The 16,210-nt window shown below is 41.3% G+C and overlaps 2 long non-coding RNA genes across 5 annotated transcripts; one reads left to right on the top strand and one right to left on the bottom strand.

Moving 5' to 3' along the window:
* Nucleotides 1–6,188: 6,188 nt before the first annotated feature.
* Nucleotides 6,189–8,749, bottom strand: LOC309523506. Of its 2 annotated transcripts, none has more exons than XR_014215422.1 (3): nt 8,650–8,749; nt 7,429–7,631; nt 6,189–6,500 (listed from the first exon to the last, which is right to left on the bottom strand). It is a non-coding gene; the product is annotated as an uncharacterized lncRNA (long non-coding RNA). The 2 variants fall into 2 exon arrangements; XR_014215423.1 differs by lacking the exon at nt 8,650–8,749 and adding an exon at nt 8,192–8,292.
* On the top strand, nt 8,549–15,576 carry LOC309523486. Of its 3 annotated transcripts, none has more exons than XR_014215395.1 (4): nt 8,549–9,070; nt 9,849–9,950; nt 11,098–11,209; nt 15,218–15,573. It is a non-coding gene; the product is annotated as an uncharacterized lncRNA (long non-coding RNA). The 3 variants fall into 3 exon arrangements; XR_014215396.1 differs by having other exon boundaries at nt 8,549–9,007; nt 15,218–15,570; XR_014215394.1 differs by lacking the exon at nt 8,549–9,070 and having other exon boundaries at nt 9,077–9,950; nt 15,218–15,576.
* The last annotated feature ends 634 nt before the right edge of the window (nt 15,577–16,210 follow it).

Raw genomic sequence — 16,210 nt, 5'->3', positions numbered from 1 at the left:
AATTTAGTATTTCTTGGGAAGTAACATTTGTGTAAAATTGCATGGAAATCATAAAAAAATGATTGCCAAGTATTTGCAGTTATATTATATATTAATATTATTTGTTATTTGATGTTTTTATTATTAAGTAATGCCCGACATTTTAAGAAGGTAACATTAACTTTTTTTGCTTTTCTGAAAGTTTGAGTGCTGCTTCTCCAAATGCAGACTTACCAAGCTACGTGTCGTCCAGTCACAAAAATAAAAGCAGATCTGAATTCCTCATACCCAAAAACATATTTTGAATACCGTTCCCTGAAGAAATTTACCTTCTTGAAGAAACCAGAGGCCTTTCTCCTGGGCATGGTTGGCCAATTGGTGCCAAAGAAGGATAGAACTTTTTATGTATGCTACAACAGCAGCAAGAATACTTATCGCAAAGTATTGGAAGACACAAGATCTACCCACACTGGAAGAATGGCAGATGAAAGTGATAGACTACATGGGACTGGCAGAAATGACTGGCAGAATCCGAAACCAGGGAGGAGAGACGGTGGAAGAAGACTGGAAGAAAATTAAGAATTATCTTGGGAAATATTACAAAATTGGTGAATGTTAGATTGATGCTGGACTGAAGTTAAGTGGTTACTAGTTGTAATGATTAAGATAATTGGGGGGGGGAGAAGAAAGGTGTAAAATTAAGTGAAAATTGAGGATGAGGATTTGCTGAATGAATAATTAGAATTGGAATACAAAAAGGGGAGTTATGAGGAGGTCCGAGAAATAAGTCTAAGAAAATGGGTGAATGAAATTATATGTGTTTTTAATTTTTGTATTTCTGTATTTTGTATTTTGTGTTTTTATTTTTGTTTTTTGTCTTTTTTGTTTAAATTTGGAAAACTTAATAAACATTATAAAAAAATAAAAAAATAAAAAATTACAAAAATTAAGCTTCACCGCACTAAATGACACATTTCATGGACCCAAAGGTCTTTTCCTTATCCCATGCTTTCAAATCACAGGTCCACGTGGTTTTCCTTTTGCTCCATCACTTACCCCAGGAAAAATCACTGCTTTCCACTGAATGCAACAAATGTCAACCCACAGAAAAACCAATTGATTCCCTGCCCCCTCAATTCATCAGAATACAGTGGGTTTCCTGGGAATGGAGGGGAGGTGGGACAGACCCTCTATCTTCCTTTCTCTTTTCACACAAATTCGTACATCTAGATTGGTAGGCGAAGGGATATTATTTGGTTTCTTATTTATTAAAAACTTTTCAGTTTGCAAATGGGAGAATCCCATCTCAAAACAAATAATGCTTGTGATTTGAGCATAGCTCTCAACTTACAGATTTGAAAATAAGGGACCAGCAGCCAAAATAAGGGACCTGCAGCCTCACCTGTTCCAGGTCCTCCTGCAGTCTGGTCAAACTCATGCAGGTAGCTTCGAGAACACTGTCCAACCAACTTTGTAACCAGAGGTTCAACTGAATAGAATCTGAATCACATACACCACAAGGCCTATGCAGCCTCAACTTAAGATGGCTCCCCGGCCTGGCTTTGCACTGCAAAGTTTGCAACAGCACGTGCAACAAAATGGCATCCAGCATTCAAAAAACCCCTCAGCTTGCATTAACTAGCCTCACACAAGGCATGCAAGATCCACCACCCAGTCGTTCTTACACTTCTTATTGGGTGAGCAACACAGCCAAGCAACACAGTTGGAGCCTCCCTCCTCCCTGGCTGGCAGGGACGGAGGGAGGGAGAGGAGCTGCTTCATTTGAAATTTAAGGGACATCATTTAAGGGTCATTTAAGGGACATCCATCAATAAGGGACAGCAGCGGGACATGACGCTGGAATATGGGACTGTCCCTGCAAATAAGGGACACTTGACAGCTATGGATTTGAGATTTCCCTTAGGGCCCTGCAGAGGAGAAAGGGTTAAACACACCCTCCACACTTGACTTGATCTTGATAAGTCCCCCATATTCAGTGCCCCACCCAAAAATGCATTTTAAATGTAATGCCACTTTCAACACCACCACTGGTTTGTCTCTAAGACCACAATGTAGTTCAAATCAGGATAAAAGCAAGCTGTCACCCGCACCCCAATGATCCTCCCAGCACCCCCCCCCCCGGTTGCCCAGTCCCAGGCATGCAGGAGGGCGGAGCTGGCCAGCTGCCTCAGTGTCTCGCTGACTTGGTCGCAGAGCCACCCACAGCGGAAAGGCCCGCCAGTCAGTCAGAGCATCTGGATTCAATTCTCGGGCCCTGGACTCTCAGCCTGGCACCCCTGACAGTCCGGCGCCTGGGTGGCCTGCACCCCTAGCCCTGCTCGGAGTTGTTAAGAGACTCCTATTTCCGTCAGAGGAAAAACACATACATATCATGGTTAATGTGCACAACTCCCTCTACAAAGGGCCTGCCCAAGGCATTTTGGCTCTTGAGGTAAAGCACAAAATGGCGCGCGCACACACACCTAGGGAAGAAGGGGCAAGTGAAGATCTACATCAGGAACAAGAGAGGAATAAAGATCAACACCAGGATCTGCTTCTCCTCGGGATCCTGCTGCCTGAGGCGGTCGCCTCACCTTGTCTCATGGGTTGGCTAGCCCTGCTTCTATATGGTCAGAAGATGTGAATATTCCCCATGAGGCATGGTGAATGTCTCCTTAATTGATGAACTCGCATTACCCCAAACATGTCCATGTGTATGCATCTAATTAAAGCTTCAAAATCATTTAGTTAAAAGCTTCACAATAATTTTCCATCATTGCTCTAGGTAATAAGCGGGTTGCCTACTTCTCTATAAATTCGTGAGAAAAAATGTCTAAGCTCACACTTCAGGAAAAGGCTGTATTTCATGTTGTGCTTCCTTGATAATGTCTCCATAATGAAACCTTCTGGGAAGCCTATCTACCGTTGTACCTGCATCTCTTGATATAAAAGGGAAGAGAAAGGTTTCTATAAAACATGCAACACTTAGTGTAGCTTGAAAAATCTGATGTATTTTTTGGTTCTCTTTCCAAAGATCCTGACCTTGTGATATATATAATTCATAAACACAAAGGTAAATATTAAATCGTAATTGAGCAAGGCAGAGTAATGAAATATCTGTGAATCCAAAATTTAAAAGAACTGTGCAATTGCTTTACAGATGCATACATATTATTTCTGAGGGGTTTGATATATTGCAGCAATATATGCACACACACACATACACAATGGACCCTCCAGAAATGAATTAAATTCGTTCCAGGGCTCCGTCCACAACCAGAAAAGTCCGTAGGCAGAGGCGTCTCTGCTGCGATTGAGCGCTTCTGCGCATGCGGCGAAACCCAGAAGTATACACTTCCAAGTTTGCCGCGTTCGTAACCCGAAAGTTACGTATCCAGAGCAGTACGTAACTAGAGGGTCCACTGTGTATGTATGTGTGTGTGTGTGCATGCGCTGACATAAAGACTACATCAAGGTGAGTCAGGCATCTTTAGGGTTATCTCATTAGTTTTCTTTCATTGTATTGATCCAATTTTCTGCACAGTGAAAATTCTGGGTAAAGCTTGATAATCTGGTCGTATTTCTGCTTTCCTTCCTATTCACATACTTTGGCACTGGCTGTATAAAGACATTACTTTGGGAGCTAGGGATCTAAGATGGTAGTGATTTCCATTCCAACCTGTATTTGTCACAATCAGCACTGTTTCCATTTTTCTGTAGTTCAGTTTCTGCCAAATATTATGTTATTTTTCTTGCTGTCTGCTATTTAAGGTAAAGTGGTGCTCCGCAAGACGAACGCCTTGCGAGACGAAAAATTCGCAAGACGAAAGGTTTTTTCATTTTCGAGTTGCTTCGCAAGACGAATTTCCCTATGGGCTTGCTTTGCAAAACGAAGCTTGCCCCCGCACCCCGGACCTCTTTTGAAGCAAGGGGTGGCGGGGAGAAGATCGCTTCTCCCCATTGCCAGCCCCGCAATCTCCGGGGACAGAGGGGAAGGCGCGCGAGCGCCTTCCCCTCTGTCCCTGGACCCCTTTTGAACCAAGGGGCGGCAACGGGGAGAAGCGATCTTCTCCCCTCCGCCCCTTGCTTCAAAAGAGGGGACAGAGGGGAAGGCGTGCGCGCGCCTTCCCCTCTCTCACCGGACCCCTTTTGAACCAAGGGGCAGAAACGGGGAGAAGCGATTCTCCCCGCTGCCCCTTCCCTTGCTTTAAAACAGGTCCGGGGACAGAGGGGAAGGCTCACGGCGCTTCCCCTCTGTCCCCGGACGGTCTCCATAGGAACGCATTGATTGATTTTCAATGCATTCCTATGGGAAACCGTGCTTCGCAAGACGAAAAACTCGCAAGAAGAAAAAACTTGCGGAACGAAATAATTTTCTCTTGCGAGGCACCACTGAACATTAAGGTACATAAGAATTTTCATAACCGACATTCATTTCAATGTAAAGGAAACATCAAAACAATGTTAGAGTCACCAACTGCATATTGTTTCTGGACTTAAAAACAGCAAAGATATCAATAAATACTGCTTGCATTTGCTTGACTGCTTTTCATTCCTGACTAAAGACGAGCATACCAACTCCAGCAATTTCTGCTTCTTTTTCCATTGGTATACTTTGACATCATTACTGTTTAAATGTTCTTCCTCTGACTATTCTTATTTCAGATGATCCCAATATTAAGAGGAGTTAAAATTTTTGAGGAATGGCAAAGATCGATTTCAAGATACATCTGGCAGGGCAAAAAACCGAGAATTAAATATAAATTGCTAACGGATGCAAAAGAAAGAGGAGGATTTGCCCTGCCAGACTTGAAGCTATATTATGAGTCATCATGTCTTTGCTGGATAAGAGAATGGATAAAGCTTAAAAATATAAAACTACTGGATTTAGAGGGATTCGACAATAGGTTCGGGTGGCATGCTTATCTATGGCAGGAGAAAAAAAAGGGTCATAAATCGTTTGAAAACCATGTATTCCGGAAATCGCTAATCGAAGTATGGGACAGATATAAAAATATATTAGAAAGGGGGGTACCACATTGGTTATCCCCTTTAGAGATGATGGGAGTTAAGAAACTCAATATGAGAAGTAATTGGATTACATATGGAGATTTGGTAATTAAAGGAGGGGATAAATGGAAAGTAAAACCATACGAACAAGTGAAAGAACATGTATTTGACTGGCTGCACTACTTGCAGATAAGGGATATGTTTAAAAAGGAGGTGAAAGAAAAAGGGTATGAGGAAAAGGACTCAAGGTTCCAAACAGAAATTGTCACTAACGATTGTAAAATTATATCTAAAATGTACAAAATCCTATTAGAATGGCACACGATGGACAAGGAGGTGAAAGAGGTAATGATTCATTGGGCCAGAGATCTAGGGTACAGTATAGAGCTGGAAGAATGGCAAAAAAAAATGGAATCAAAATCTGAAATTCGCAGCATGCATAACATTAAAAGAAAACGCCATGAAGATGGTATATAGATGGTATATGACACCGGCTAAGTTGGCTAAAATGTATAAGACCTGTAACAAATGCTGGAGATGTAGAGAGAAAGAGGGCACGTTTATGCGTATGTGGTGGGAATGTGAGAAAGTGAAGGGGTTCTGGGAAAAAATATATAATGAGGTAAGGAAAATGCTGAAATACAGCTTTGTAAAGAAACCAGAGACCTTCCTACTAGGGATAACCAGAAAGGAAATAAATAGAAGGGATCTCAAACTCTTCCAGTATGCAATAACTGCCGCGAGGACGCTGATAGCTCAAAGGTGGAAACAAGAACAAGTACCGACTCTGGATGAATGGAGAAGTAATTTAATTGATTATGCGGAATTGGACAAACTAACGGGGAAAATTAGACTCCAAAGAGATCACAAGTTTTTGGAGGACTGGGGAAAATTTAGAGAGTATTTGAAAACCATATGTGAGGAGAATACAACGCTAGTGTGTTTTAAAGAAGCTTTGTGAAAATTAAGGAATATCGCAAGAATGCAAATAAGGATACAAAATTTTTTATTTAAAGGTGATATTATTATTAAGAAATGTGTAAATAGGAGAATTATTTTGGATGACTGCCAGAGGAGTTGAGGGAGGTCCAACAAACTAAAATATGTGATGTGGAAAATGGAAAGATGGAAGTTTTCATAGAAAATGCAATAAAAAATATTTTTTTTAAAAAAAAATGTTCTTCCTCTGGACAGCAATCCCACCACCACCACAATCTGCACACATTGTGTATGTTGCTAGGAAACTGAAGTAGTCATAATTGTTACCTTCCAAATAAGCACACCTAATAGAGAGTTCACTAAATTACTGAAATTTATATTTATATCAAGAAGAAACAAATATCAGCATTTGGGAGTGGGGAGATACATACCTATTAGGGAGCGACTACATTTTGATAGTTGTGATGTGCAAATATCTAGGAGCAGTTTTCAAAGCAATTTTCTCATTTACTTTTCAACATTATCGAGTAATTCAAAGCAATGATGATTGAAGTTGGGAGACTGTGTATCAGCTGGAGACATTTTGCAAAAGAAATACATTGCATATACTATTTTCTTTCCCTTAGTAGTTGTAGGGGAGGAGATATTGGTAGGTGTCTAGAGGCACTGGATCTCAGCATAGCCAGTGTTCCTATCACCCTTACTTTTCCGAATGTGAAAGACAAGTGAAACCTTTGGGGCCTAGTGGCTTGGGACAGTAGTTTGCCATACTGCAGTCTTCTCTAGACCCTGGTCTTTCTGACTGAGAAAGAAGAAGAATGTGAACAGTGGTGAAGCTGCAGCACTCGCTTGAGTCACCACTACATATTGGGAGCTGAGTCACTGCTACTTATTAGGAAAGAGTGAGGTGTCAGAGACGTAAGTGTGCTGCAAGTATACCAGCAGGGATGCCAGATAGCCTTCACTTGTGCATTTGTACTATGCTAAATTTCCTGCCCTCTTGCCCTTCCCCTGTCCGATAGCAGCAATGACTCAGATGTCCAGAGGCCAGGTGAGCACTGCCACCCCACCCCACTGTCCACTACTGCTTCTCAGAAAGTCCTTTTGGGCTGCTGCTAAAGAGAGGTTGGGAAACTAGTTGTGTGGGCCAGATTTGGCCCATAGGAAACCAGCTCCCCACCTCTGCATGTTTGTTGGCTTTTTCTCAGAAAATATAAAAGTAATTCTTAGGTATTTTTAAACACTCATAATTCAAAATCTTCATATGGAAAATTCAGTGATCTCAAATGTTGATGGCAGGATTAATTTTCAGCCATCTCCCTTAGGGGAATGCTGATTCTGTCTAATTTTTCCTGAAGTTCTTTAGCCCATTACCATCTCTTGATAAGTCCCCCCGAAGGTCTGCCTTTTAAACCATTTACCAAACCTGTCTTTCAATCATCAGACTGCTGCAGCTGTTTTCTTGTGGACATTTCATAAGACTGATCCCCAGGCACCTACCTGAATTCCAGCACTTTGTATTAGCATCAACCATGCAACTCGACATTCCCTATCACAGGAACTGTGTTCGGTCTCAAGAAAGATGAACATATCATTTTTGACATGGAGCTCAAAAAGGCTTGTTTTGTGGGTTGAGGGATAAGCTACGATCCAGGGGATAAGTTTTGTTCCCTGTCTTCTTTGCCAAGATTATTGCAGAACTTCTGCTTAACAACAAATTACATTCATAAATACAGGTTGGCAATGGCCCTTGAAAGACAGCTTGCATACCACGACAAGACAGAAATATGTATATATGTATGTGTGTGTATACATATACATATCTATCTATCTATCTATCTATCTATATCTATCTATATCTATCTATCTATCTATCTATCTATCTATCTATCATCTATCTATACACACACACACACACACACACACACACACACACACACATATATATATATATATATATATATATACATTATATTTGCTTTCGTAGATTTTCACGGGTACAGGAATGCAGGTTTTGGTGTCTTCGGGTGTCTTCCCGTGTAAGTAACCCAGTAACAAGAAGCCGAAAGCACCAGCCTGAAGATGACGAGTGAGACCTCGTCGAAACGTCGCACAGACACCCCGACTCTTACACGGGAAGACACCCGAAGACACCAAAACCTGCATATACATTATATATATATACACACACACACATATATACATATATATATATATACACACACACAAATACACACACACACACACACACACACAGTGGTACCTCTGGTTACGAAAATTCATTCCGGAGGTCCGTTCTTAACCTGAAACTATTCTTAACCTGAGGTACCACTTTGGCTAATGGGGCCTCCCGCTGCCACCGCGCGATTTCTGTTCTCATCCTGAGGTAAAGTTCTTAACCCGAGGTACTACTTCCGGGTTAGTGGAGTTTGCAACCTGAGCTACTACTGTGTGTGTGTGTGTGTGTGTGTGCATGTATCACAGAAATGATCCTCCCACTATACATTTTTTTCCCAGTGTAATTACAGTATGGAATTTGAAAATGGGGTGGGGGAAGAGATGCTGGTTGAGACAGTGAATGCCCTTATAGCAGCACAGTGAGTAGGACTGAAGTGTTGCACAAGGGTAAATTAATCAACACAGAGTTTTCTTCATAAACAGAATAAAACTCTTACTTGAGAAAATAAAGTTGTTCAGAAGCAGCATAGTTAAAGAGCATACACAGAGTGCTCATAGCAGCTATCTGACTCTTCACAGTCTTAGTTAGTGATTCACTAGAGTCCTGGAGCCACTCTGTCTGCAACAACACAACATACACACTGGCTGAGACACACACAGACACTGAGGCCCATAGAGAGTCTGGCTACTTTTATAGGGAGAACGAGTCATCACCCAAGATGAGACACGAGTCACAATGACTTAGCAGGCTTAGGCTTGAATGATTGTGTAGGCCTTGTAGGCCTTAGTGTTTCTGCTTTCAAGAACCTTTGTCTCATGACATGAAGTGTGTGTGTGTGTGTGTGTGTGTGTGTAAATAATCTCTATCTGGGATGCAGCAGTAGAACTCCAGTAGCATCCAGTAAGGATCCTTGAACAATTCTCGTTTTGAAAAACAATTATCACCCCAAAGGCAGAGCCGAAGGTTTTACTTATTCATTTATTTATTCAATGCCTTTCCATTCTGCCCTTTTAAGGCAAAACCTTTCCAATTTGCTAACAAAACATCAATACAACACAGATATACAAGGATAGAACAAGGTCAATAAATTAACAGCTAAGCAGCAGCAATTAAAACATAGAACTTAGCATGAATTCAGCAGTCAAATGCCAAGAAGAACAGCCACGAAAGTATGCTTTAGTTATTCTTTTTCTTTGCAAAAAGAAATGCAAAGTGGCTTACAACAACAGCACAAACATGAGTATGCCATCAATATATTTTTCTCCAGGGAAGATACTTCCAAAGAGGTGGGCTACTCATGCAAAGCCCCTATCTCTGTTACCTTTATTCCCCCAAGAACTTTTGAGTCTTTTTAAAAGAGAAGAATCATCGCCTGGAGTATGTCTAGAGTTATCTATCCCACTTTCACCCCCAATATGCAGGCATTGCAGGTTTGCATATTTGTTTAGCAAACTACAAAGCCTATTTCAACCACCAGCAGCATTCAGACCAAAACAAGGGGGGAGGCACCATACCATGTGGAGCAATGTCTCTCCTGAGCTGCAGTTAGCTAGGGGGAGAGCTGTAACTCAGTGATAAAAACAACATGCATGACATGCACAAGATCCTAGTTTCACTTCCTGGCATTGATGGGTGGGGCTGGGGAAGACTCCCATTTGAAACCCTGAAGAGCCACTGCTTGTGGCCTGTTGGAACCCATAATACCATATGCTGTTCTCTTGTCTGGTTTATTCACCCTTAGGTAACTGAAGGGTCACGGGGTCTTGGCATGCAAATGGATGGATTTACTTACAAATGGAAAGCAAGGATGAAGCACTTGGCTGAATTGAAGCAACAAAGTTGGGTATGGTGAGGCAATCCATTTCCCCTAAGAAGGCCCTTTCCTCCTTTGCTTTTTCACCTCTTCTTGCTTCCACAACTGCTTGGCAATAAGGTCCCATTGCTTTCATTATTCTTAGAGAGAGATAGCCCAGAACATCACAATTTTGGTTGGTAACTCATTCTAGCCAGACCTCTGGCTCTACTCCTCATCTTCTGGTCTCAACAAACATGCCTTGATTCTCCGTGTCCAGATTAGCAGTCCATATATTGGTGAACTATTCCTCCCACAACCCCTGATCATTGACCATGTTGTCTATTGTTGATGGAAGTTGTAATCCAACAGTATGTGGAGGGTGCCACATTGGAATCAGCTGCTCTAGAATATTGGCTGGTTTTGCTAACAGGGCCTTGTTTGCGCAGCTGATGCTGATGCCAGCTTGTGAAATAGCATTGATGAACTAGAGGAATGAACACAGCAGAGTACTGGTTTTTGTTCAAAGAAAGGAGAAGGGAAATAAAGATGATGGAAGAACAAAGATATGCAGAGAGAGGATTTTATGAAAAGCTTAGCACTAAACGGCCTCGGTCCAGTATACCTGAAGGAGCGTCTCCATCCCCATCGTTCTACCCGGACACTGAGGTCCAGCACTGAGGGCTCTCTGGTAGTTTCCTCACTGCAAGAAGCCAAGCTACAAGGAACCAGGCAGAGGGCCTTGTCAGTAGTGGTGTCCACCCTGTGGAACGCCCTCCCACCAGATGACAAAGAGAAAAACAACTACCAGACTTTTAGAAGACATCTGAAGGCAGCCCTGTTTAGGGAAGCTTTTAATGTTTAATAGACTATTGTATTTTAATATTCTGTTGGAAGCCTCCGAGAGTGGCTGGGAAAACCCAGCCAGATGGGTGGGATATAAATAAATTATTATTATTATTATTATTATTATTATTATTATTATTATTACCACCAATGTAGGTACCATCTAAAACCTTGAAATCTCATGAGATGATCTTGGAAATATAAAATTCATATCCATACACACTACCCTGGTTTTCTTGTACAGTATGTTGTTATTCCTTCACAGTAAAATTACTTTTGTAGACCTTCAACATTGTTAGAAGTGTAATCAAACTTTGTTACATAAAGGTTATTTTTGGTTTTTTTTACTTAGATGTATGTTTGGCTACTAAAATTAGAAGCAACATTTTGGAACGTTTACTAATCAGCCATCTGCATAACAGAGGCCTATTTTGCAATAGCAGGGGTAATTACAGCTTTAAAAGGTAAGCGGTCACTTTGTCACCTTTGTGTTAATTAGTTATTGTGCTCAGAGCCGCCAAATTTGTGGGAAGATTGTTGGACCTCTGATTTGCTGATGAAGTAATTAATTTACCTAATTATCAATATCAGTGGTATAAGGAAGAGGGGTAAAGTGATACTATTGCCATATGTAGCACCCTTTCATAAGAAACATGAATATGCTCGTGGGCTAATAAAATAATTTTACAATGTTTATGTTTTGTTGACCTATCTGCTAGTCTAGGGATGTGGAACTTTGAAAATGAGTTATGTGTGGTTAAGGGGCATCTAATGTTCTCTCCAGTCCACACTTAATTTAAAATGGCATCTCAGCCTGAGAAGGAATGGAAATAAAATGCTAACAAAAGAGTGATTGCAGGTCTCGGTGTTTAACATGTAAGATCTCTCATCTTAAAAAATTAATTAGTCCATAATAGTCCATTTTATGAAAGGAAATCAGGGAAAGTAATATTAGTTATTATGAGTTGGATGGTTCCTCATGCACCAAAGGGCTATCAAGACACATGAGGGCTTGGAAGAGATGGAAGAAAGGCTTTGCTATACACAAGCTGGTCTGTAGCTCAAAACATATCAAGGGGGCAATTGTCAACCCTAAACTTTTAGTAATGGTATTTCTGTGTTTGCCTTTGACAATGGCATAGTTGTCTTTGATCCCACATTTTAAGAGTGAATTTGGAACTGACCATCTCCACCTTTGGTCACATGTCACTACCCAACAGGAAATGGGAAGGTGCTACTCCACCCACCCCATTCTGCCACTGCTGCCAAAGCCTCCTTTATCTGGGATGCATGATGGTGTCTGAAGCAGTGGCAGCTGATTCTGCAAGCTATTCTGTTAAAGATATATTTGTTATTTATATTTCAGGAAAGCTAACATAGTGTACATCACAAGGCTCGCGTCTGTTTAAAGTGGCATTAGCTAACAAGGATGTTGGCTGCTACGGTTTATAAAACTAAACAAATTAGATGGCAACTATCAATAATTGAGCAACTTTCTCTTCCAGGAGGAACAACTTTGCTTTCTCAAGCTGCTGCTATAAAATGCAAAATAATGACTTTTTAAAATTGGGGTGGGTGGGTGATTCTTTTATCCTCAGTGCAGGCCTGGTAAACAGAGAATCTGATATAATGTTCCAGTACATAAAGAGATATTACAGAGCTGAGAAGAAAATGTGGCCATTTCACCCCTCTTTACAATGACCGTGAAAAATTACAGCAGCTAATTAAATAGCCACTGCTTCTTCCCTCCCCACTTCACTGCTCAACCTCTATCATTTTAATAAGCCATTCTTCAGAACAAAATGCTGTATTCATAATGGATGATATTCAGTTATGATCAATACTCATGCAAGATTTAGCATCCGATTTTAAACAGACGGTTACAATGCTCAGAAATAAATAGTGCATGGAACAGACACTCCCTGCATGATTCAGAGCACAGAGGAAGGAAACACTATTCTTTTTAGGCGAAACACCTCTACTACATAATGCCTTCTTCCTTTTCAGAGGTTGGGATCTGACTTCAGATTCACAGCAATTCTGCATTTCTTCCTTTGAATCTGTACACTAAAGTTTAAAAAGTTGACACTGTGAATGTCTGCAGGAGGGGAGGGGACAAAGGACCTTTGGATATGTAAAGGGATCCGTCTTCACTACGCTATAACAAGTAAACTGTTCTATGAGCCTTCTTTGCTATGTTTATATCCAGCACAAGACCCCAGATCCACAGTCTCCCTCCCCCAGGGAACAAGAATGTGCGACAAGCGAAGCATTTTTATTTATTTATTTATTTATTTATTTTTGCTCTTGAAGTCCTTACTAGTTATTGCTGTTCCATAATTTTTCTGGGGAGGTGCAAGGGTTGCATTGAGATGTGTTCAACTGCCATCTATGGTCAGAGACCGAAAGGTCTACACACTTTGTTGCAAATATCACCTGATAGAAATAAATTTTGAAGAGGAAGAGCAAGAACTTCTTACATTACTAGCTACTATTCGGAGCAGATAGCATAAAAAGTAGATGTGCAAAAAAAGCTGGAATAATAGAAAGAATTTCCTTTGTACAGGGATACCTCTGGTTGCGAACGGGATCCGTTCCAGAGGCCCGTTCACAACATGAAAAGCCCGCAACCTGAAGCGCTGTATCTGCGCAGGTGTGTGGTGCGATTTGCTGCTTGTGCGCATGCGTAAAGCATGATTTAGAAGTTGTGTACATGTGCGAGTGGCGAAACCCGGAAGTAACACGTTCTGTTACTTCCGGGTCGCCGCGGAGTGCAACCCTAAAACTCTCAATCTGAAGCAACTTCAACCCGATGTATGACTGTACTTTTTTTTTAAAATAGACTGCAGAGGGGGGGGGCATTCATGCACACAGTCCTAGTACTTTGTGACCAGCTGCAAAACTCAGTACTGCTCATACAGTTTCTCCTGAGCCCCCCCCCCCCCGAGCCAGTTTTCTGGGCCTAAGACCATCAAATACCATTAAAGACATATCTCTATCTATTAGCTAAGCAAAACTCTACCAACTGTTAACTTTCCACTTGACATTGCCCAACAACATTTAGCAGCCAAAGGAAACAGATTTAGAAATAGCGCTAATGATGCTCAAGAGATGGCTGACTAGAGAGCTATTGTTTTACAGAGTCTCTTTTGAGACTAAGGACACTCTTGACAAATTGGATATTGGCTTTTTGGCAGCATTTCTAGCCTCAGCATGCACACGAAAAAGGCACGGAGGAAGAAATGTGCACAGCCCTTCAGGCTTGCTCATGGGGCATCTCTTCTGCTATTAAATATCAGAGTGTGTAACTCACAAAATCAATGAGTATGATCAGTCTTCCTTTGTACGAAAAGCTACCACCTGCCACCTTCAGGCCCCCATGGGCAAATTCTCCTTTTCTCTCCTAACTTGAGTTCTCATAATGGGGACAAAATCTTGCAGGGAAATGCCAGCAGATCATAATTAGGCATCCGAGTTCCACAATTGGCACAGCATTGGTTGAGGCATAAATGGTAATTGCACCATGGCTGCTACACAGGGAACTTACATGTGTGTGTTAGGGCTCAGCATTATCTATTCTATTTAATCAAATTCTGCTTACTTCCTGCATTTATATAAACCTTCCTGCCCAAGTACTTCATGCAGTTACAGTTTAAAATAATAGCCTTTAATATATTGGAAATGATACAAAAGGGGGGGGGGAGGGAAAGGAAAACCAGAAAATTTGGGTACCAGTTCCATCATTTTCATCCCAGATGATGCTACATAATGAACAGGCGGAATGACCACTGCAAAAGGTGATTCTGAGAAATGCTTGCCCTTCTTACCATACACAATGCATCCCCTGGAAATTGTTCATTAGACAAGCATTTGCACGAGTCCAAAATTTCCACTTATTCCAATGGGAACATTTATAATCTGTAATCTTCCCTACCCCCCATTGTTCATTTCTGGAATGGCTGCAGACAACCAGCAAAAGAGAGACAAAGGAAAAACTGATTTGTCTGATGTCTCCTGCTCTTTGATTTGTCCTCTATGTTTCAACATGGTCTCTGCCTGAAAAGGGCTGCCGTGAACCAGGAGCACAAAGTAATGCAGTAAGGAAATAGGCATATTTCAGCTGCTGAAATATTTGAATCTGTGGTGTGCATAGCAAGGTTTGGGCATCATTCTCTATGTTGGGATAACTGATTTTTTGTAGAATGAGCTGGTGAGTAGTTGGACCTGCATGTGGTCAAATGAGACGTTGGTCCATTCAGTGGGGGGGGGGGGTGCTCAGTGTCTAATTTCCTTCTCTCTCTCTCTCTCTCTCTCTCTCTCTCTCTCTCTGGACTCGGCTAGATGGGTAAAGAAAAAGTGTTTTATATGCATTGTATATTGTGATACCAGATGGCACTGTGGAGTTCCATTTTTACCAACACCATTTCTCATACAAAGTTTATAACACTGAAATGCTTCTTTGCTGTGTCTAGATCCATCCTCTGTCTCTGCCTCTCTGGCAGCCAGGTGGAATGGATACTGATGACAAAGGTTCTTGGAGAGGAGAGGATTCTAGCCAAGCTGATGGAGAAGGCCACACTGTCTCATCTCTCCCTCTGCAGCAGTGAGAGATTTGACTCCTTGGCCCTATCTGCACTACTCATTTAAAGCAACATTATATGGTCATAATTCCCCATCCCCCTCCAGCACCCTGGGAACTATAGGGGAACTGAGAATTGTTAGGAGACCCCATTCCCCTCATAGAGTTACAAGTCCCCAAGTTCCCTTAGAAGAGGGATTGAATGTTAAACCCCTCAGAATTGTAGCTCTGTGAGGGGATTAGGGGTCTCCTAACAACTCTTAACACTACTAACAAACTCCAGTTCCCAGCATTCTTTGCGGGAAGTCATGACTGTTTAAAGTGGTATGATACTGCTTTAAATTTTATTTACAATCCACATCTTCTAAGTGCTTCAACCATCTCGATGATGTTTAAAAATTAAAGTATACACAATTTACATACTATATGCTCAGCACCAATTAGTGTGTTTTCAAGCTATCATCTTGTATCAACTCAGCCTCTTTTTCATTTCTTCTGAACATCATTTATTCAACAGAAGAAGCTCACAGAACGATTTTGACTTGATCTTTTGAAGCTGACATGTCACTTTACTCTAGAATGCAACTTGAAATTCTCTTTATTAAAGTTTTAGCACCAAGCTCCCTGCTAATCGTTTCATGCAAAAAAATGTGAAGAACCTCACACTTTGTAAAACTCTTACCGCGATCACAAGAAAAGAGGAGAGATCAATGAAGGGTCTCAAAGATCTCTGCCTTATTGCTTCAAAGGAACAAAGGGTGTACAAATCAAGTCTGCAAAAATCGAATCGTCCCAAACCCTAGAGGATTTGTGTTAAACAAAACTAATCAGTTCTTCTAATGTTTTGGCACTGATTAACACATAAGTCTGCAGCTCGAAAGGTTCG

Source organism: Podarcis vaucheri (genome assembly GCF_965113315.1).
Source record: "Podarcis vaucheri genome assembly, chromosome: Z".
Taxonomy (NCBI): Eukaryota; Metazoa; Chordata; class Lepidosauria; order Squamata; family Lacertidae; genus Podarcis; species Podarcis vaucheri.
The sequence above is the reverse complement of the archived record's forward strand: the minus strand, read 5'-3'. Positions and strand labels throughout refer to the sequence as shown.